Source organism: Anser brachyrhynchus (genome assembly GCF_964034855.1).
Source record: "Anser brachyrhynchus genome assembly, contig: SCAFFOLD_73, whole genome shotgun sequence".
NCBI lineage: Eukaryota > Metazoa > Chordata > Aves > Anseriformes > Anatidae > Anser > Anser brachyrhynchus.
In genome coordinates, this window is record NW_027664122.1 from 82,590 (window position 1) to 104,922 (window position 22,333).

A 22,333-nucleotide genomic window follows, 5' to 3' on the forward strand; every position below is an offset into this window, starting at 1 on the left:
CGCCGTGTCAATAGGACGGTTGATTTGGGTTTCTTGTATGACCGCGGTGGCTGGCACAAGATTTACCAACCCTTGAAGTTAGGCTGTTGCTATAACTAAGTCAAGTTTGCACTCATTGCTTAATGTTAATTACTGCTGAATACCCGTGGGGGCGTGGCTTAGCGAGGCGTCTTGGGCTACTACTTGGGTGTGCCTGATACCCGCTCCTCAAGGCCTGTATGGGGGTAGGTGGTCGAGGGCGTTTACACTGGGGCGCGGATACTTGCATGTATATATTTAGCAAAAACCAACCGTAAGGTTAGGACTAAGTCTTTTGTCCGCAGGCATGTTTTATGCCATCTTGGCAACTTCAGTGCCATGCTTTGTGTTAAGCTATGTGGACGGGGGTGTGGTTAGCTGATAGTTGAGTGGTGAGTGAGAGTGAAGTATATGAAATTATTGCTTGTGTTTACTATTTTTAGTACTGGAGTTTCTCTAAGTCCTAGGACTAGGAGGAAATGGTGTTTCATAGTGTGTAGGCGTCGGGATAGTCCGAGTATCGTCGGGGTATTCCTGCTAGGCCTAGGAAGTGCTGGGGGAAGAACGTTAGGTTTACTCCTGTAAATATTACCCCGAAGTGGGCTTTTGCTCATGTTTGGTGTAGGGTAAACCCAGTGAGTAGTGGGAATCAGTGAGTAAATCCTGCTAGAATGGCAAAGACGGCGCCTATGGATAGGACGTAGTGGAAGTGGGCAACTACGTAGTACGTGTCGTGCAGGGCGATGTCTAGGGAAGAGTTTGCAAGAACGATTCCTGTTAATCCTCCGATGGTAAATAGGAAGATAAATCCTAGAGCTCATAGTATTGGGGGGGGTCTCATTTGATTGTTCCTCCGTGCAGGGTGGCTAGTCAGCTAAATACTTTGATTCCGGTAGGGATGGCAATGATTATAGTGGCTGATGTAAAGTAGGCTCGGGTATCAACGTCTATTCCTACTGTAAACATGTGGTGAGCTCAGACGATGAATCCTAGGAAGCCGATGGATAGTATGGCTCAGACTATTCCCATGTAGCCGAAGGGCTCCTTTTTGCCTGAGTAGTACGTGACTACGTGTGAGATGATTCCGAACCCCGGTAGGATCAGAATATAGACTTCTGGGTGTCCGAAGAATCAGAATAGGTGTTGGTACAGGATTGGGTCTCCTCCTCCAGCGGGGTCGAAGAATGTGGTGTTTAGGTTTCGATCAGTTAGTAATATTGTAATACCGGCGGCGAGTACGGGGAGTGATAGAAGGAGTAGGATGGCGGTAATTAGTACGGATCAGACAAATAGTGGGGTTTGGTATTGTGAGAGTGCGGGGGGTTTTATGTTGATGGCTGTGGTGATAAAGTTGATGGCCCCAAGGATGGAGGAGATACCGGCTAAGTGGAGTGAGAAGATAGCCAGGTCTACTGAAGCTCCGGCGTGGGCAAGGTCACCTGCTAGGGGAGGGTAGACAGTTCAGCCTGTGCCGGCGCCAGCTTCTACAGTGGATGAGGCTAGTAGGAGGAGGAATGATGGGGGGAGGAGTCAAAAGCTTATGTTGTTTATTCGCGGGAATGCTATGTCGGGGGCACCGATTATGAGGGGGACTAATCAGTTGCCGAATCCTCCGATCATGATGGGTATGACTATAAAGAAGCTTATTACAAAGGCGTGAGCGGTAACGATTACATTGTAAATTTGGTCGTCGCCTAGGAGAGTTCCTGGTTGTCCTAGTTCTGCGCGGATTAATAGGCTGAGTGCGGTGCCGACTATTCCTGCTCATGCCCCGAAGATGAGGTACAGGGTGCCAATATCCTTATGGTTAGTGGAAAATAGTCATCGGTTGATGAAGGTGACGGGTAAGATGGCTGAGTGTTGAAGCGTTAGGCTGTAGTCCTTTTTACAGAGGTTTAATTCCTCTTCTTATCGGCTCTGTAGTGAAATTCATGTTGAGTTGCAAGCTCATCGATGCGCACTAGGGTGCGTCAGGGTCTTTGTAGGCAGAAGCCAATTGGTTTAGGCATTTAGCTGTTAACTAGAGTTTTGTGGGATCGAAGCCCATCTGTCTAGGGAGGCTTTAGCTTAATTAAAGCGTCTGACTTGCATTCAGAAGATACAGGTTAATATTCTGTAAGTCTTAATGTGCAGAAACTAAGAGGGTTTAACTCTTATTTAAGGCTTTGAAGGCCTTCGGTTTGGGGTGTTATCCTAAGTTTCTAGACAATGGCATGTATTATTGGGGACAGGGGAAGTAAGAGGATTGATAGTGAGGCAAGGACCGCAGTAGGTGTGCTTGGGGCTTTGCTAGTGTATCATTGTTTTATGTGGTTAGAGGAGTTGGGGGGAAGGGTAATTGTTGAGTGGTATGCGAGGCGTAGGTAGAAGAAGAGGCTGAGCAGTGATAGCATGGCAATTGCCATGGCTGCTGGTGTTATTTCCTGTTTAGTTAGTTCTTGGATGATAAGTCACTTTGGTATAAAGCCTGTTAATGGGGGGAGGCCTGCTAGGGATAAAAGTACTAGTATTAGGGTGGCGTTTAGCACTGGGGTTTTTGTTCATGAGGTTGTGATCATGGATAGGTTAAGGGCTTTGATTTTGTTAAGGGCTAGGAATACGGCTGATGTTATGATTGTGTATAGGTAGAAGGTAAGTAAGGCCAATTTGGGGCTGTAAACTAGGATGATGGCGATTCAGCCTAAGTGGGAGATGGACGAGAAGGCTAGGATTTTGCGTGTTTGTGTTTGGTTCAGTCCTATTCAGCCTCCTAGTGCTGTTGAGGCTAGGGCCATGGCGGTGAGTAGAGCTGGGTCGAGGGATTTGGATGTTAGTAGGAGCAGGGTTAGTGGGGGGAATTTTATGAGGGTCGAGAGTAGCAGGGCTGTTATTAGTGGCGATCCTTGTAGTACTTCTGGGAATCAGAAGTGAAATGGCACTAGGCCCAGTTTAATAGCGATTGCTGCTGTCAGTAGTAGACAGGAGGTTGGGTGGTTTATTTGTGTGATGTCTCATTGGCCGGTGACTCAGGCATTGGTTATGCTAGAGAATAGGACCAGGGCGGAAGCAGCTGCTTGGGTTAGGAAGTATTTCGTTGCGGCTTCTACTGCTCGTGGGTGGTGGGATTTGGCAATTAGGGGAATGATGGCTAGTGCGTTGATCTCCAGTCCTGTCCAGGCCAGAACTCAGTGGTTGCTGGAAATTGTGATGGTGGTGCCCAAGATGAGGCTGAAGGTTATGATTGGGGTCGCGTAAGGGTTCATTAGTAGAGGAGGGGGTTAAACCATCATTTTCGGGGTATGGGCCCGATAGCTTGATTAGCTGACTCTACTAGAAAATAATATAAGGGAAGTATGGAGAATTTTGATTTCTCTTGTGTGGGTTCAATTCCTACTTTTCTAAGGTCAACAGGAAATGAGAGGGCTGTTATACCTCTATGTTCACTTTATCATAGTGACCCTTTGTAGTTCAGGCACATTTCCTTATGTAAGGAGGTAGGCCTGCATAGCAGATAGGTATGCTGATGTGTCAGAGGCACAGAGCTAGTGTGAGGGGTAGGAAGTTTTTTCATAGTAGGTGCATTAGTTGGTCATATCGGAATCGTGGGTATGAAGCTCGGACCCATAAGAAACCAGAAGATAGTAGGAGGACTTTTGTGGCTAGGATGACGGGGAATAGTTCTGTGGGTGGCCCTAGGGCGCTTGGGTTTAGGAATATGATGGCTGTAAGTGTATTTATTAGCATAATGTTCGCATATTCAGCTAGGAAGAATAAGGCGAAGGGTCCTGCGGCGTATTCAACGTTAAACCCTGAGACTAGCTCAGATTCACCCTCTGTGAGGTCAAAAGGAGCTCGGTTTGTCTCTGCTAGGGTGGATACGTATCATATTATTGCTAGGGGTCATGAGGAGAAAATGAAGTATAGAGGCTCCTGTGCGACGGCAAAGGAGCTGAGTGTGTAGCTTCCGCTTAGTATGATTATTGATAGCAGGATTATGGCCAGTGTCACTTCGTATGAAATGGTCTGTGCTACTGCCCGTAGGGCTCCGATTAGTGCGTATTTTGAGTTCGAGGCTCAGCCTGATCATAGGACTGAGTAGACGGCTAGGCTTGACATGGCTATTAGGAAGAGAACTCCGAGGTTTAGATCTGCTAGGGGAAATGGGAGTGGTAGTGGTGCTCAAGTGGTGAGGGCTAGGACAAGGGCTAGTATTGGTATCAGAATGAATAGAAGTGGGGAAGAGGTAGAGGGTCGGATGGGCTCTTTGGTAAATAGTTTCAGTCCGTCCGCAAATGGTTGAAGTAGGCCAAAAGGCCTGACAACGTTAGGGCCTTTGCGGGATTGTATGTAGCTTAGGATTTTCCGTTCTACTAGGGTTAGGAAGGCTACGGCAATCAGGATTGGGATGATGTATAGGAGGGATATAATGAGGCAGCTTAGTGTTGTTATTTGAATCATGGGTGAAGCTAGGGAGAGGATTTGAACCTCTGGGGAAAGGGCTTAAGCCTTCTGCACTTGCCGGGCTCTGCCACTCTAGCTGGTCCTTTTCTAGGATTGAAAGTGGTGGGGGAAGGCCCTCTTCACGGTTTAGTTGGTTTCACTGCTTAGAGGGGGGGGGCGTGCTTGTGGTATTGGCCCCACTTTCCCGGTCCTTTCGTACTGGGGAGAGTGTGTCATAGATAGAAACTGACCTGGATTGCTCCGGTCTGAACTCAGATCACGTAGGACTGTTAATCGTTGAACAAACGAACCCTTAATAGTGGCTGCACCATTAGGATGTCCTGATCCAACATCGAGGTCGTAAACCCCCCTGTCGATATGGGCTCTTGAGGGGGATTGCGCTGTTATCCCTGGGGTAGCTTGGTCCATTAATCAATTATATTGGGTCTGGTCACTGTTAGCACTTTGAGGGGTAGCTCTAGGTAAAGAGGTATGGTCTTGTTTTTGGAGGATTTGTTCTCCTCCAAGGTCGCCCCAACCGAAAAATATCGACCAGGCTCTGCGATGGTAGTGGCCCCAGTGGGGTTGATTGAGGATTCGCGGTGGTCGTTGATTTTTAAGTTCCACAGGGTCTTCTCGTCTTATGTTCACATCCCCGCTTTTGCACGGGGAGATCAATTTCACTGATTATCTGTGAGAGACAGTTAAGACCTCGTTTAGCCATTCATACAAGTCTCGATTTATGGGACAATTGATTGCGCTATCTTTGCACGGTTAGGATACCGCGGCCGTTAAACCTAAGTCACCGGGCAGGCATCACCTTCAATACTTGTTTAATTTGCTGAAGGCTATGTTTTTGGTAAACAGTCGGGCCTTATTAATTTGCCGAGTTCCTTTCACAGATTTTAATCGCTCTTATAGGCGCTCCTGAGTCGGGTTAACAGGGTTAGTTAATACGTGGTCTTGTAGGGGTTTTTGTATCTGTCTAGGTCTGTTAATAATGTTTCTATGTAAGCTTGCGCCGTTAGAGGGGTGTGGCCCTGTACATGAGGGGCCTAGGATGATTCCTAGGATTGTTATGAGGATGGCAGCGGTTTTGGTGATAAGGGGTATGGTTATTGGGGGGGTTTTGGTTGGTGTGATGAAAGAGGTAATGATTATTCCTGCTGTAATGCTGCCTAGGGCGAGTCGGGTTAGGGGGGCGGTGATTAGTGGGTTGTTTTCGTTTATTGATACTATTGGGGGGATTCGGGTTTGTCCAGCTTGGACTAGGATGGTTATGCGGATGCTGTAGGTTGCGGTGAATGCTGTGGCTATAAGGGTTAGGAGTAGGGCTCAAGTATTTAGGTATGATGTGTTTAAGCTTTCGATGATGAGGTCTTTTGAGTAGAATCCGGCTAGGAATGGGGTTCCTATCAGCGCCAGGTTTCCGATGGTTAGGCAGGAAGTAGTGACTGGGAGTATTTTCTGTAGGCCTCCTATCTTTCGGATATCTTGTTCTCCGTTTAGGTTGTGGATGATAGACCCTGAGCATAGGAATAGTATGGCTTTAAAGAAGGCATGGGTTGAGATGTGTAGGAAGGCTAGTTGTGGGAGGTTTAGTCCGATAGTGACTATTATTAGTCCTAGTTGGCTGGATGTTGAGAAAGCAATGATTTTTTTGATGTCATTTTGGGTTAGGGCGCATGTGGCAGCGAATAGGGTTGATAGAGCACCTAGGCATAGGCAGGCAGTTAGGGCTGTCTGGTTGGTGGCTAGCAGGGGGTGCATGCGGATGAGCAGGAAGATTCCGGCTACTACTATGGTACTGGAGTGCAGTAGGGCTGATACTGGGGTGGGGCCTTCTATTGCTGCGGGCAGTCATGGGTGGAGTCCAAATTGGGCGGATTTTCCTGCGGCTGCGAGGATTAATCCTATGAGGGGGAGGATTGGGGTTTGGTGGGGGTGTACGGCTTGTTGGATCTCTCAGGTGTTGAATGTTGAAGCTAGTCATGCTATGCTCAGGATCAGTCCAATGTCTCCGATTCGGTTGTAGATTACGGCTTGTAGGGCGGCGGTGTTGGCATCTGCTCGGCCTTGTCATCAGCCGATGAGAAGGAAGGACATGATTCGTACTCCTTCCCAGCCTACGAATAGGAGGAATATGTTGTTTGCGGTTGTTAGGAGGAGTATGGCGACTAGGAATGTCAGTAGGTAGGTGAAAAATTTTGTTACGTATGGCTCTGAGGCCATGTATCATATGGCGAATTGTAGGATTGATCATGTTACAAATAGGGCGATTGGAAGAAATGTTATTGAGTATTGGTCTATTTTTAGGCTCAGGGGGATTTTAAAGTTTATAATGAATTTTCACTCCCAGTGGCAGGTGACAGATTCTACTCCCGAGTAGATGAATGCGGTTGTAGGGGCTAGGCTAATTAGGAATGCGGTTTTAACAGCGCGGGTGGTGGCTTGTGGGGTGTTTTTAAAGTTTTTAAATAGAAATGGCAGGATGATTGGGGTTAGGAGGATTGTCAGCGTGAGTAGTGTGAGGGAGTTGATTAGTAGTGTGGGGTTCACTCCTTTTACTTGGATTTGCACCAAGATGGGTGGTTCCTAAGACCAGTGGATTGCTGTTATCCTTTAAAAGTAAGGGGGCTGAGGTTTTAGGCTCAGATGTAAGAGTTAGCAGCTCTTGTTGGTTAAACCCTCCCCTCGGCAGGTAAGAAGGTTTGAACTTCTATTCTTAGAATCACAGTCTAATGTTTGGTTTAAACTATACTTGCATGAGGGGATTCCGGAGATCAGTTCGGGTTTGAGGATTAGGAGGAATATTGGGATAATGTGGAGTGTTATGAGCAGGTGTTCTCGCGTGGTTGAGTTTTGCATAGATGTGATGTGGGAGGGGATTGAGCCTCGTTGGGTCATTAGTAGTATGAATAAGGTGTAGGAGGCGGTTAGTAGGGTTGCGATTCCTGTTAGGATGATCGTGAAGGCAGATCAGTTGAATAAGGTGATTATAATGGTTAGCTCTGCTATGAGGTTTGTTGTTGGGGGTAAGGCTATGTTTGTTAGATTGGCCAGCAATCATCAGGTAGCTATGAGTGGTAGGAGAGGTTGTAGGCCTCGTGTGAGTAGTAGAATTCGGCTGTGCGTACGTTCATAGTTTGTGTTGGCTAGGCAGAATAGTATGGAGGAAGTTAGTCCATGGGAAATTATTAGGATCATTGCCCCTGAGAATGATCAGTGGGTTTGGATTATTCCTGCGGCGATAACTAGGCCTATGTGGCTAACGGATGAATAAGCGATTAGTGATTTTAGGTCTGTCTGTCGTAGGCAGATTGAGCTAGTCATTAGGGCGCCTCATAGGGCCAGGGTTAGGAAGGGGTAGTGCAGGAGGTTGGACAGTGGGCCCATAAATAGAGTGACTCGTATAATTCCGTATCCTCCTAGCTTTAGTAGTAGGGCGGCGAGGAGTATTGAGCCTGCGATGGGTGCTTCTACGTGGGCTTTTGGCAGTCAGAGGTGTAGGCCGTATAGTGGGGCTTTTACTATGAATGCTATGAGCAGTGCTAGACCTGATAGTATTCCTGTCCATGAGGTGGATAGGGTTGGGTGGGTTAGTTGTAGGGTTGGCAGGTGCAGGGTGCCAATTTTCACGTATAGGTGTATGATTGTGATTAGCAGGGGTAGAGAGCTTACTGGCGTGTAGAATAGCAGGTAGATGCCAGCGCTTAGGCGTTCTGGTTGGTTCCCCCATCGGGTGATTAAGATTAGGGTGGGAATGAGGGTTGCTTCAAATGAGATGTAAAATAGTGCTAGTTCTGTGGTGGAAAAGGCTAGTAGGATGAATGGCTGGACTGCGACTAAGGTTGAGATAAAGATTCGTTTGCGTTGTAGGGGTTCTTGTTGCAGGTGGTTTTGGCTTGCTATGATTATGAGTGGGAGTAGTCAGCAGGATAGTACTAGGAGGGGGGATGAGATTTGGTCAATTCCTGTTCAGTTGGATAAAAATTTGTAGGGGTAGTAGGTTGGGATTAATCACTGTAGGCTTAGGGCAGCGATTAGGAGGCTGTATAAGGTGGTGTTAGTCCATAGAAATTTTGGTGGAGACAGCAGGGCTGTTGGAAGAAGTATGATTGTGGGTAGGATGATTTTTAGCATTGCAGGAGGTTTAGGTTGTGTAGATGGTCGGAGCCATGTGTGCGGGTGGAGGCTACTAGGATGGCCAGGCCTGTGCCCGCCTCACACGCTGAGAAGGTTAGCATGAGAATTGGTACCATGGTGAATGAGGAGACTTGGTTTTCGATGGATCATATTGATAGGCCTACGAATATCGATAATATTATGCTTTCAAGGCATAGTAGGGCGGATACTAGGTGGGTTCGGTGGAAGGCTAGTCCTAGTCCGCTGAAAATGAAGGCTGAGTAGAAGCTTAAATGTAGGGGCGACATAAAAAAGTTACAGGGTTGGCTGTAATCTGCTGGGTCGAAACCAGCTATCTTTTTGGTTAGACTAACTTTCTGTTATTCTGCTCATTCTAGGCCCCCTTGAATTCACTCGTAGGCCAGTCCGAGTGTTAGGAGAAGGAGGATCACTACAGTTCAGGTGAGGGTCATTAGGGGGGATTGGAGTTGGACGGCTCATGGCAGGGGGAGTAGGAGGGCGATTTCTAGGTCGAATAGGACGAACAGGATGGCTACTGAGGAAGAATCGGACTGAGAATGGTAATCGAGCAGATCCAAGTGGGTCGAATCCACATTCGTACGGTGAGAGTTTCTCTGAGTCGGGGTTTATTTGGGCGAGTCAGAAGTTTAATGCGGTTAGGGCGGCGCTTAGGATTGATGATAGGGCGAATATGAACATGAGTGCGTTCATTGCTCTCCTCTGGGTTTATACCAGATTCTAGAGATTGGAAGTCAATTGTAATTAATATACTAGAAGAGCAAGATCCTCATCAGTAGATGGTTATGTAGAGGAATAGTCAGATGACGTCTACGAAGTGTCAGTATCAGGCTGCTGCCTCGAATCCGAAGTGGTGGTCTGATGTAAAGTGGAACTTGATCAGTCGGAAGAGGCAGACGGTCAGGAAGGAGGATCCGATGATTACGTGGAGTCCGTGGAATCCAGTGGCAACGAAGAAGGTAGATCCGTAGACGCTATCGGCGATTGAGAATGGGGCTTCGTGGTATTCTATTGCTTGTAGGGCTGTGAAGTAGAATCCCAGGAGGATCGTTAGGGTTAGGGCGTGGATGGCGTGTTTTCGGTTTCCTTCTGTGATGCTGTGATGGGCTCACGTTACGGTAACGCCTGAGGCTAGTAGGATGGCTGTGTTTAGTAGGGGGACTTCTATCGGGTTGAGTGGTTTAATTCCTGTTGGGGGTCATTGGCCTCCTAGTTCTGGGGTTGGGGCCAGGCTCGAGTGGAAGAACGCTCAGAAGAACCCTAAGAAGAAGAATGCTTCGGATGTGATGAAAAGGATTATGCCGTATCGTAGGCCTTTTTGGACTGTGGGAGTGTGATGGCCTTGGAAGGTGCTTTCTCGTACAATGTCTCGTCATCATTGGAGTATTACTAGGAGTATTGAGATGAGGCCTAGGGTTAGTAGTATGGATGAGTTGTAGTGGAATCACATGATTAATCCTGAGGTTGTGAGTAGGGCGGCGGCTGCCCCGAAGATTGGTCAAGGGCTTGGGTCAACTATGTGGTATGAGTGTGCTTGGTGTGCCATTAGATGTTTTCTTGTAAGTATAGGCTTAGAAGGAGCACGAAGACGTAGGCCTGGATTATGGCTACTGCTACTTCTAGGATGGTTAGGAGTAGTAGGATGATTATTGTTAGGATGGATACTGCAGGAAGGGTGGGTATTAATGCAATGGAGGCTGTAGAGACGAGTTGGATGAGTAAGTGTCCTGCTGTAAGGTTGGCTGTAAGGCGGACTCCGAGGGCTAGGGGGCGGATTAGTAGGCTGGTTGTTTCGATCAGGATTAGTGTGGGGATTAGGGGTGTAGGGGTACCTTCGGGTAATAGGTGGGCTAAAGAGGCTGATGGTTGGTTTCGTAGGCCTGTTAGTAGTGTGGCGAGCCATAGTGGGAAGGCTAGGGCTATGTTCATAGATAGTTGGGTGGTTGGGGTGAATGTATATGGAAGGAGGCCTAGAAGGTTGATTGTAAGAAGTATGATTATTAGGGATGTAAATATTATGGCTCATTTGTGGCCATTTTTGTTGAGTGGGACTATTAGTTGTTTTGTGATTAGGTGAAGGAGTCATGTTTGGATAGTAGAAAGGCGGTTGTTGATTCATCGGTTGTTTGGGGACGGGAATAGTAGGGCTGGGAAGAGTAGGGATAGTAGGATTAAGGGGATGCCAAATAGATTGGGGCTGGAAAATTGGTCACAGAAGCTTAGGTTCATGGTCAGGATCATGGTGTGGGTTTGGTAGTGAGGGAGGTCTTATTTGATGGGGGGTTGGTTGTGGTGAAGGCTAGTAGTTTTGGTTGGATGAGGAGTGCTAGGGTTAATCAGGTTATAATTATGATTGAAAATCATGGTGCGGGGTTAAGCTGTGGCATATCATTAAGGAGGGGGAAGTCCCTCTTTGGCTAGCTTAAAAGGCGAGTGCTGTTGCATAGCTTCTTAATGATTAGGATGATGATAGAAGGGACGATCAGGCCTCGAAATGTGGGAGTGGGGTTGATTCTACTACAATGGGTATGTAGCTGTGATTAGCCCCGCAAATTTCTGAGCATTGTCCGTAAAATTCCCAGGCCGGGTGGTAATGAATGAAGTTTGGTTTAGTCGGCCTGGGATTGCGTCTGTTTTAACTCCGAGCGTTGGGACTGCTCAGGAGTGGAGTACGTCTCCTGCAGTAATGATCACGCGGATGGGGGATTCTATTGGGATAACTACGCGGTGGTCAACTTCTAGCAGTCGGAAGTGGCCGTTGGGTAAGTCTGGGGTGGGCACTATGTAGGAGTCGAAGGATAGGTCTTTGAAGTCTGTGTATTCGTAGCTTCAGTATCATTGGTGGCCGATGGCTTTTAGGGTGAGGTCTGGTTCATCGATTTTGTCCATTATGTAGAGGATTTGTAGGGATGGGAGGGCGAGGAGTACCAGGACGATAGCAGGTAGGATTGTCCAGATCAGCTCTACTTCTTGGGCGTCTACAGCATTGGACGAGAGTTTTTCTGTTAGTATGTGGGCTAAAAGGTAGAGAACTAGGCTGCAGATAGCTAGGGCAACGATTAGGGCGTGGTCGTGGAATTCAACGAGTTCTTCTATGATGGGTGATGAGGCGTCTTGGAATCCTAGTTGGGAGTGGTTGGCCACATGAGATGTACAGGATTTTTACCTGTGATTTAGTCTTGACAAGGCTATGTAATTGGTTTACTAACGTCTCATAAGAAAGAAGCATGAGCGGTTAACCTCCTGGGAGACCCAGAAAACTTCACCCCAGCAAACCCACTAGTAACCCCACCACACATCAAGCCAGAATGATACTTCCTATTCGCCTACGCCATCCTACGTTCAATCCCAAATAAACTAGGAGGCGTATTAGCACTGGCCGCCTCCGTACTGATCCTATTCCTAATCCCATTCCTGCACAAATCAAAACAACGAGCAATAACATTCCGACCACTCTCCCAGCTCCTATTCTGAGTACTAGTCGCCGACCTCCTCGTCCTAACATGAGTAGGAAGCCAACCCGTCGAACACCCATTCATCATCATCGGCCAACTCGCTTCAATCGCCTACTTCACTATCCTCCTATTTCTCCTCCCCGCCGCAAGCGCCCTAGAAAACAAAATACTCAACTGCTAAATACTCTAATAGTTTATAAAAACATTGGTCTTGTAAACCAAAGATTGAAGACTTACCACTTCTTAGAGTACCCCAAACTCAGAAAAAAAGGACTCAAACCTTTATCTCCAGCTCCCAAAGCTGGCATTTTCAATAAACTATTCTCTGACCCTAACCCCTAAACCGCCCGAATAGCACCCCGCGACAACCCCCGCACAAGCTCCAATACAACAAACAAAGTCAACAACAGCCCCCAACCCGCCACTAAAAACATCCCTGCCCCATGTGAATAAAACATGGAAACTCCACTAAAATCCGACCGAACAACAAACACCCCAACATTATTCACAGTAGAAACCCCGAACTTCCAAGCCCCCATAAACCCCCCAAACACCAACCCCCCAAAAACAATTGCCACAAACGCTACTGCACATCCAATCACCTGTCAATCCCCCCAAGCCCCAGGGAAAGGCTCCGCTGCTAAAGCTACTGAATAAACAAACACCACCAGCATACCCCCCAAATACACCATAAACAGCACTAAAGCCACGAACGAAACCCCAAGGCCCAGCAACCACCCGCACCCCGCCACAGACGCTAACACCAAACCAACAACCCCATAATACGGCGAAGGATTCGACGCCACACCCAAAACACCCACCGCAAAGCAAATCCCTAAAAAAAACATAAAATAAGTCATTATTCCTGCCCGGACACTACCCGAGGCCTGCGGCTCGAAAAGCCGCCATTGTTCTCAACTACAGGAACTAACCGCAAGCCCCCAATAATTCTACCCCATCTATGCCATTATGCTTAACCCCCCCCCCCTCCCCCCCCGAGGCGGGGGTATTTGGTTATGCATATTCGTGCATAAATTTATATACCCCATATACATACATACTATAGTACCAGTAATATACATTATATACGGACTATCTTATAAGCAGGTGCTAAACCCATACATGTACACGGCCATTAAACCCTTAAACACACTCCTACCAAACCACCCGGCATGAATGTTCTAGGACCATACCGCACAACACCCAATACAACTCCACTCAAGCGCATAACAAGACCCCATTTTAATGAATGCTCACAGGACATGCTCCAACAACAACTCTCCACCACATATCTCATGCAGTTCGTATCAGACGGATTTATTAATCGTACTCCTCACGTGAAATCAGCAACCCGTTGCACATAATGTCCGGTATGACTAGCTTCAGGCCCATACGTTCCCCCTAAACCCCTCGCCCTCCTCACATTTTAGCGCCTCTGGTTCCTCGGTCAGGGCCATCCATTGGGTTCACTCACCCCTCCTTGCCCTTCAAAGTGGCATCTGTGAGTACTTTCACCTTCTCAATGCGTAATCGCGGCATGTTCCAGCTTTTTGGCGCCTCTGGTTCCTCTTATTTTTTCCGGGGTTACCTCACAGGTGGCTATTCCCAGTGATCTCGGGGGTCCCACAATCTAAGCCTGGACACACCTGCCTCACGGCCTATCCTATATTTCAAGGGTCCCTCGATGAGACGGTTGGCGTATATGGGGAATCATCCTGACACTGATGCACTTTGACCACATTCAGTTAATGTTACCTCCACCCTCCGGGTTAAATGGGGCTATTGGATGAATGCTCGTTGGACATAGCACAAAACAACAAATCATTAAGCGCAACCCCTGCGCTTCACAAACTAAACCAGTAAACTTTCGCTAACCACCATGTAGCATAAACCTTCATCGCCCAATCCCAGCAAACTACCTCTAAAACTCCATTAATCATCCCTTCCATGACATCATCGGAACGATGTACATATACACACAAACACATACAAAATAACTTAAACTTATTAGAGAAACTCCAGTACTAAAAATAGTAAACACAAGCAATAATTTCATATACTTCACTCTCACTCACCACTCAACTATCAGCTAACCACACCCCCGTCCACATAGCTTAACACAAAGCATGGCACTGAAGTTGCCAAGATGGCATAAAACATGCCTGCGGACAAAAGACTTAGTCCTAACCTTACGGTTGGTTTTTGCTAAATATATACATGCAAGTATCCGCGCCCCAGTGTAAACGCCCTCGACCACCTACCCCCATACAGGCCTTGAGGAGCGGGTATCAGGCACACCCAAGTAGTAGCCCAAGACGCCTCGCTAAGCCACGCCCCCACGGGTATTCAGCAGTAATTAACATTAAGCAATGAGTGCAAACTTGACTTAGTTATAGCAACAGCCTAACTTCAAGGGTTGGTAAATCTTGTGCCAGCCACCGCGGTCATACAAGAAACCCAAATCAACCGTCCTATTGACACGGCGTAAAGAGTGGTAAAATGCCTATCCTAGCTAACTAAGATCAAAATGCAACTGAGCTGTCATAAGCCCAAGATGCACCTAAACACACCATTAAGATGATCTTAGGAACTAACGACTGATTTAAACCCACGAAAGCCAGGGCCCAAACTGGGATTAGATACCCCACTATGCCTGGCCCTAAATCTTGATACTTACTTTACCGAAGTATCCGCCAGAGAACTATGAGCACAAACGCTTAAAACTCTAAGGACTTGGCGGTGCCCCAAACCCACCTAGAGGAGCCTGTTCTACAATCGATAATCCCCGATTAACCCAACCACCCCTTGCCAACACAGCCTACATACCGCCGTCGCCAGCCCACCTCGAATGAGAGCACAACAGTGGACACAATAGCACCCCGCTAATAAGACAGGTCAAGGTATAGCCTATGGAGTGGAAGAAATGGGCTACATTCCCTATTCATAGGGCACACGGAAAGAAGCGTGAAACCACTTCTGGAAGGCGGATTTAGCAGTAAAGTGGGACAATAGAGCCTACTTTAAGCCGGCCCTGGGGCACGTACATACCGCCCGTCACCCTCCTCAAAAGCCACATCCCACATAACTAATACCATAAATACGCTGAAGATGAGGTAAGTCGTAACAAGGTAAGTGTACCGGAAGGTGTACTTAGAATATCAAGACGTAGCTATAACACCAAAGCACTCAGCTTACACCTGAAAGATATCTACTAGACCGGATCGTCTTGAAGCCCCCCCTCTAGCTCAACCACACAAATAGTACACCAAAACTAAAGAATTTACTAAACTAATTAAACTAAAGCATTTTACAGTCTTAGTATAGGCGATAGAAAAGACACTTAGACGCGATAGAGACCCCAGTACCGTAAGGGAAAGATGAAATAGCAGTGAAACAATCAAAGCGACAGACAGCAAAGATCAACCCTTGTACCTTTTGCATCATGGTTTAGCGAGAACAACCAAGCAAAGTGAACTAAAGTTTGCCCCCCCGAAACCCAAGCGAGCTACTTTCAAGCAGTTAAAGAGAGCGAACCCGTCTCTGTTGCAAAAGAGTGGGATGACTTGTCAGTAGAGGTGAAAAGCCAACCGAGCTGGGTGATAGCTGGTTACCTGTGAAACGAATCTAAGTTCCCCCTTAATCCTCCCTACCGGACATCCTGAACCCTAATGAGATGATTAAGAGCTATTTAATGGAGGGACAGCTCCATTAAAAAAGGACACAACCTCGACTAGCGGATAATTCTTACTACTGATCCTACCGTGGGCCCTAAAGCAGCCATCAAAAAAGAGTGCGTCAAAGCTCCACCACCTAAAAATACCAAAATAAGATGATTCCCTTATCACAAACAGGTCAACCTATGAATATAGGAGAATTAATGCTAAAATAAGTAACTCAGGGCCACACCCCTCTAACGGCGCAAGCTTACATAGAAACATTATTAACAGACCTAGACAGATACAAAAACCCCTACAAGACCACGTATTAACTAACCCTGTTAACCCGACTCAGGAGCGCCTATAAGAGCGATTAAAATCTGTGAAAGGAACTCGGCAAATTAATAAGGCCCGACTGTTTACCAAAAACATAGCCTTCAGCAAATTAAACAAGTATTGAAGGTGATGCCTGCCCGGTGACTTAGGTTTAACGGCCGCGGTATCCTAACCGTGCAAAGGTAGCGCAATCAATTGTCCCATAAATCGAGACTTGTATGAATGGCTAAACGAGGTCTTAACTGTCTCTCACAGATAATCAGTGAAATTGATCTCCCCGTGCAAAAGCGGGGATGTGAACATAAGACGAGAAGACCCTGTGGAACTTAAAAATCAACGACCACCGCGAATCCTCAATCAACCCCACTGGGGCCACTACCATCGCAGAGCCTGGTCGATATTTTTCGGTTGGGGCGACCTTGGAGGAGAACAAATCCTCCAAAAACAAGACCATACCTCTTTACCTAGAGCTACCCCTCAAAGTGCTAACAGTGACCAGACCCAATATAATTGATTAATGGACCAAGCTACCCCAGGGATAACAGCGCAATCCCCCTCAAGAGCCCATATCGACAGGCGGGTTTACGACCTCGATGTTGGATCAGGACATCCTAATGGTGCAGCCGCTATTAAGGGTTCGTTTGTTCAACGATTAACAGTCCTACGTGATCTGAGTTCAGACCGGAGCAATCCAGGTCGGTTTCTATCTATGACACACTCTCCCCAGTATGAAAGGACCGGGAAAGTGGGGCCAATACCACAAGCACGCCCCCCCCCTCTAAGCAGTGAAACCAACTAAACCGTGAAGAGGGCCTTCCCCCACCACTTTCAATCCTAGAAAAGGACCAGCTAGAGTGGCAGAGCCCGGCAAGTGCAGAAGGCTTAAGCCCTTTCCCCAGAGGTTCAAATCCTCTCCCTAGCTTCACCCATGATTCAAATAACAACACTAAGCTGCCTCGTTATATCCCTCCTATACATCATCCCAATCCTGATTGCCGTAGCCTTCCTAACCCTAGTAGAACGGAAAATCCTAAGCTACATACAATCCCGCAAAGGCCCTAACGTTGTCGGGCCTTTTGGCCTACTTCAACCATTTGCGGACGGACTGAAACTATTTACCAAAGAGCCCATCCGACCCTCTACCTCTTCCCCACTTCTATTCATTCTGATACCAATACTAGCCCTTGTCCTAGCCCTCACCACTTGAGCACCACTACCACTCCCATTTCCCCTAGCAGATCTAAACCTCGGAGTTCTCTTCCTAATAGCCATGTCAAGCCTAGCCGTCTACTCAGTCCTATGATCAGGCTGAGCCTCGAACTCAAAATACGCACTAATCGGAGCCCTACGGGCAGTAGCACAGACCATTTCATACGAAGTGACACTGGCCATAATCCTGCTATCAATAATCATACTAAGCGGAAGCTACACACTCAGCTCCTTTGCCATCGCACAGGAGCCTCTATACTTCATTTTCTCCTCATGACCCCTAGCAATAATATGATACGTATCCACCCTAGCAGAGACAAACCGAGCTCCTTTTGACCTCACAGAGGGTGAATCTGAGCTAGTCTCAGGGTTTAACGTTGAATACGCCGCAGGACCCTTCGCCTTATTCTTCCTAGCTGAATATGCGAACATTATGCTAATAAATACACTTACAGCCATCATATTCCTAAACCCAAGCGCCCTAGGGCCACCCACAGAACTATTCCCCGTCATCCTAGCCACAAAAGTCCTCCTACTATCTTCTGGTTTCTTATGGGTCCGAGCTTCATACCCACGATTCCGATATGACCAACTAATGCACCTACTATGAAAAAACTTCCTACCCCTCACACTAGCTCTGTGCCTCTGACACATCAGCATACCTATCTGCTATGCAGGCCTACCTCCTTACATAAGGAAATGTGCCTGAACTACAAAGGGTCACTATGATAAAGTGAACATAGAGGTATAACAGCCCTCTCATTTCCTGTTGACCTTAGAAAAGTAGGAATTGAACCCACACAAGAGAAATCAAAATTCTCCATACTTCCCTTATATTATTTTCTAGTAGAGTCAGCTAATCAAGCTATCGGGCCCATACCCCGAAAATGATGGTTTAACCCCCTCCTCTACTAATGAACCCTTACGCGACCCCAATCATAACCTTCAGCCTCATCTTGGGCACCACCATCACAATTTCCAGCAACCACTGAGTTCTGGCCTGGACAGGACTGGAGATCAACGCACTAGCCATCATTCCCCTAATTGCCAAATCCCACCACCCACGAGCAGTAGAAGCCGCAACGAAATACTTCCTAACCCAAGCAGCTGCTTCCGCCCTGGTCCTATTCTCTAGCATAACCAATGCCTGAGTCACCGGCCAATGAGACATCACACAAATAAACCACCCAACCTCCTGTCTACTACTGACAGCAGCAATCGCTATTAAACTGGGCCTAGTGCCATTTCACTTCTGATTCCCAGAAGTACTACAAGGATCGCCACTAATAACAGCCCTGCTACTCTCGACCCTCATAAAATTCCCCCCACTAACCCTGCTCCTACTAACATCCAAATCCCTCGACCCAGCTCTACTCACCGCCATGGCCCTAGCCTCAACAGCACTAGGAGGCTGAATAGGACTGAACCAAACACAAACACGCAAAATCCTAGCCTTCTCGTCCATCTCCCACTTAGGCTGAATCGCCATCATCCTAGTTTACAGCCCCAAATTGGCCTTACTTACCTTCTACCTATACACAATCATAACATCAGCCGTATTCCTAGCCCTTAACAAAATCAAAGCCCTTAACCTATCCATGATCACAACCTCATGAACAAAAACCCCAGTGCTAAACGCCACCCTAATACTAGTACTTTTATCCCTAGCAGGCCTCCCCCCATTAACAGGCTTTATACCAAAGTGACTTATCATCCAAGAACTAACTAAACAGGAAATAACACCAGCAGCCATGGCAATTGCCATGCTATCACTGCTCAGCCTCTTCTTCTACCTACGCCTCGCATACCACTCAACAATTACCCTTCCCCCCAACTCCTCTAACCACATAAAACAATGATACACTAGCAAAGCCCCAAGCACACCTACTGCGGTCCTTGCCTCACTATCAATCCTCTTACTTCCCCTGTCCCCAATAATACATGCCATTGTCTAGAAACTTAGGATAACACCCCAAACCGAAGGCCTTCAAAGCCTTAAATAAGAGTTAAACCCTCTTAGTTTCTGCACATTAAGACTTACAGAATATTAACCTGTATCTTCTGAATGCAAGTCAGACGCTTTAATTAAGCTAAAGCCTCCCTAGACAGATGGGCTTCGATCCCACAAAACTCTAGTTAACAGCTAAATGCCTAAACCAATTGGCTTCTGCCTACAAAGACCCTGACGCACCCTAGTGCGCATCGATGAGCTTGCAACTCAACATGAATTTCACTACAGAGCCGATAAGAAGAGGAATTAAACCTCTGTAAAAAGGACTACAGCCTAACGCTTCAACACTCAGCCATCTTACCCGTCACCTTCATCAACCGATGACTATTTTCCACTAACCATAAGGATATTGGCACCCTGTACCTCATCTTCGGGGCATGAGCAGGAATAGTCGGCACCGCACTCAGCCTATTAATCCGCGCAGAACTAGGACAACCAGGAACTCTCCTAGGCGACGACCAAATTTACAATGTAATCGTTACCGCTCACGCCTTTGTAATAATCTTCTTTATAGTCATACCCATCATGATCGGAGGATTCGGCAACTGATTAGTCCCCCTCATAATCGGTGCCCCCGACATAGCATTCCCGCGAATAAACAACATAAGCTTTTGACTCCTCCCCCCATCATTCCTCCTCCTACTAGCCTCATCCACTGTAGAAGCTGGCGCCGGCACAGGCTGAACTGTCTACCCTCCCCTAGCAGGTGACCTTGCCCACGCCGGAGCTTCAGTAGACCTGGCTATCTTCTCACTCCACTTAGCCGGTATCTCCTCCATCCTTGGGGCCATCAACTTTATCACCACAGCCATCAACATAAAACCCCCCGCACTCTCACAATACCAAACCCCACTATTTGTCTGATCCGTACTAATTACCGCCATCCTACTCCTTCTATCACTCCCCGTACTCGCCGCCGGTATTACAATATTACTAACTGATCGAAACCTAAACACCACATTCTTCGACCCCGCTGGAGGAGGAGACCCAATCCTGTACCAACACCTATTCTGATTCTTCGGACACCCAGAAGTCTATATTCTGATCCTACCGGGGTTCGGAATCATCTCACACGTAGTCACGTACTACTCAGGCAAAAAGGAGCCCTTCGGCTACATGGGAATAGTCTGAGCCATACTATCCATCGGCTTCCTAGGATTCATCGTCTGAGCTCACCACATGTTTACAGTAGGAATAGACGTTGATACCCGAGCCTACTTTACATCAGCCACTATAATCATTGCCATCCCTACCGGAATCAAAGTATTTAGCTGACTAGCCACCCTGCACGGAGGAACAATCAAATGAGACCCCCCCCAATACTATGAGCTCTAGGATTTATCTTCCTATTTACCATCGGAGGATTAACAGGAATCGTTCTTGCAAACTCTTCCCTAGACATCGCCCTGCACGACACGTACTACGTAGTTGCCCACTTCCACTACGTCCTATCCATAGGCGCCGTCTTTGCCATTCTAGCAGGATTTACTCACTGATTCCCACTACTCACTGGGTTTACCCTACACCAAACATGAGCAAAAGCCCACTTCGGGGTAATATTTACAGGAGTAAACCTAACGTTCTTCCCCCAGCACTTCCTAGGCCTAGCAGGAATACCCCGACGATACTCGGACTATCCCGACGCCTACACACTATGAAACACCATTTCCTCCATCGGCTCCCTAATCTCAATAGTAGCCGTAATCATACTAATATTCATCATCTGAGAAGCCTTTTCGGCCAAACGAAAAGTCCTACAACCAGAACTAACTACCACAAACGTTGAATGAATCCACGGCTGCCCTCCCCCATACCATACTTTCGAGGAACCGGCCTTCGTCCAAGTACAAGAAAGGAAGGAATCGAACCCTCACATGCTGGTTTCAAGCCAACTGCATTCACCGCTCATGCTTCTTTCTTATGAGACGTTAGTAAACCAATTACATAGCCTTGTCAAGACTAAATCACAGGTAAAAATCCTGTACATCTCATGTGGCCAACCACTCCCAACTAGGATTCCAAGACGCCTCATCACCCATCATAGAAGAACTCGTTGAATTCCACGACCACGCCCTAATCGTTGCCCTAGCTATCTGCAGCCTAGTTCTCTACCTTTTAGCCCACATACTAACAGAAAAACTCTCGTCCAATGCTGTAGACGCCCAAGAAGTAGAGCTGATCTGGACAATCCTACCTGCTATCGTCCTGGTACTCCTCGCCCTCCCATCCCTACAAATCCTCTACATAATGGACAAAATCGATGAACCAGACCTCACCCTAAAAGCCATCGGCCACCAATGATACTGAAGCTACGAATACACAGACTTCAAAGACCTATCCTTCGACTCCTACATAGTGCCCACCCCAGACTTACCCAACGGCCACTTCCGACTGCTAGAAGTTGACCACCGCGTAGTTATCCCAATAGAATCCCCCATCCGCGTGATCATTACTGCAGGAGACGTACTCCACTCCTGAGCAGTCCCAACGCTCGGAGTTAAAACAGACGCAATCCCAGGCCGACTAAACCAAACTTCATTCATTACCACCTGGCCTGGGATTTTTTACGGACAATGCTCAGAAATTTGCGGGGCTAATCACAGCTACATACCCATTGTAGTAGAATCAACCCCACTCCCACATTTCGAGGCCTGATCGTCCCTTCTATCATCATCCTAATCATTAAGAAGCTATGCAACAGCACTAGCCTTTTAAGCTAGCCAAAGAGGGACTTCCCCCTCCTTAATGATATGCCACAGCTTAACCCCGCACCATGATTTTCAATCATAATTATAACCTGATTAACCCTAGCACTCCTCATCCAACCAAAACTACTAGCCTTCACCACAACCAACCCCCCATCAAATAAGACCTCCCTCACTACCAAACCCACACCATGATCCTGACCATGAACCTAAGCTTCTTTGACCAATTTTCCAGCCCCAATCTATTCGGCATCCCCTTAATCCTACTATCCCTACTCTTCCCAGCCCTACTATTCCCGTCCCCAAACAACCGATGAATCAACAACCGCCTTTCTACTATCCAAACATGACTCCTTCACC

At 47.3% G+C, this 22,333-nt stretch overlaps 1 long non-coding RNA gene across 1 annotated transcript; it reads right to left on the reverse strand.

The window, feature by feature from the left end:
- Nucleotides 1–958: 958 nt before the first annotated feature.
- LOC308186239 lies at nt 959–20,492 on the reverse strand. The gene is made up of 2 exons (XR_013943983.1): nt 19,632–20,492; nt 959–1,660 (listed from the first exon to the last, which is right to left on the reverse strand). It is a non-coding gene; the product is annotated as an uncharacterized lncRNA (long non-coding RNA).
- Between the last annotated feature and the right edge of the window lie 1,841 nt (nt 20,493–22,333).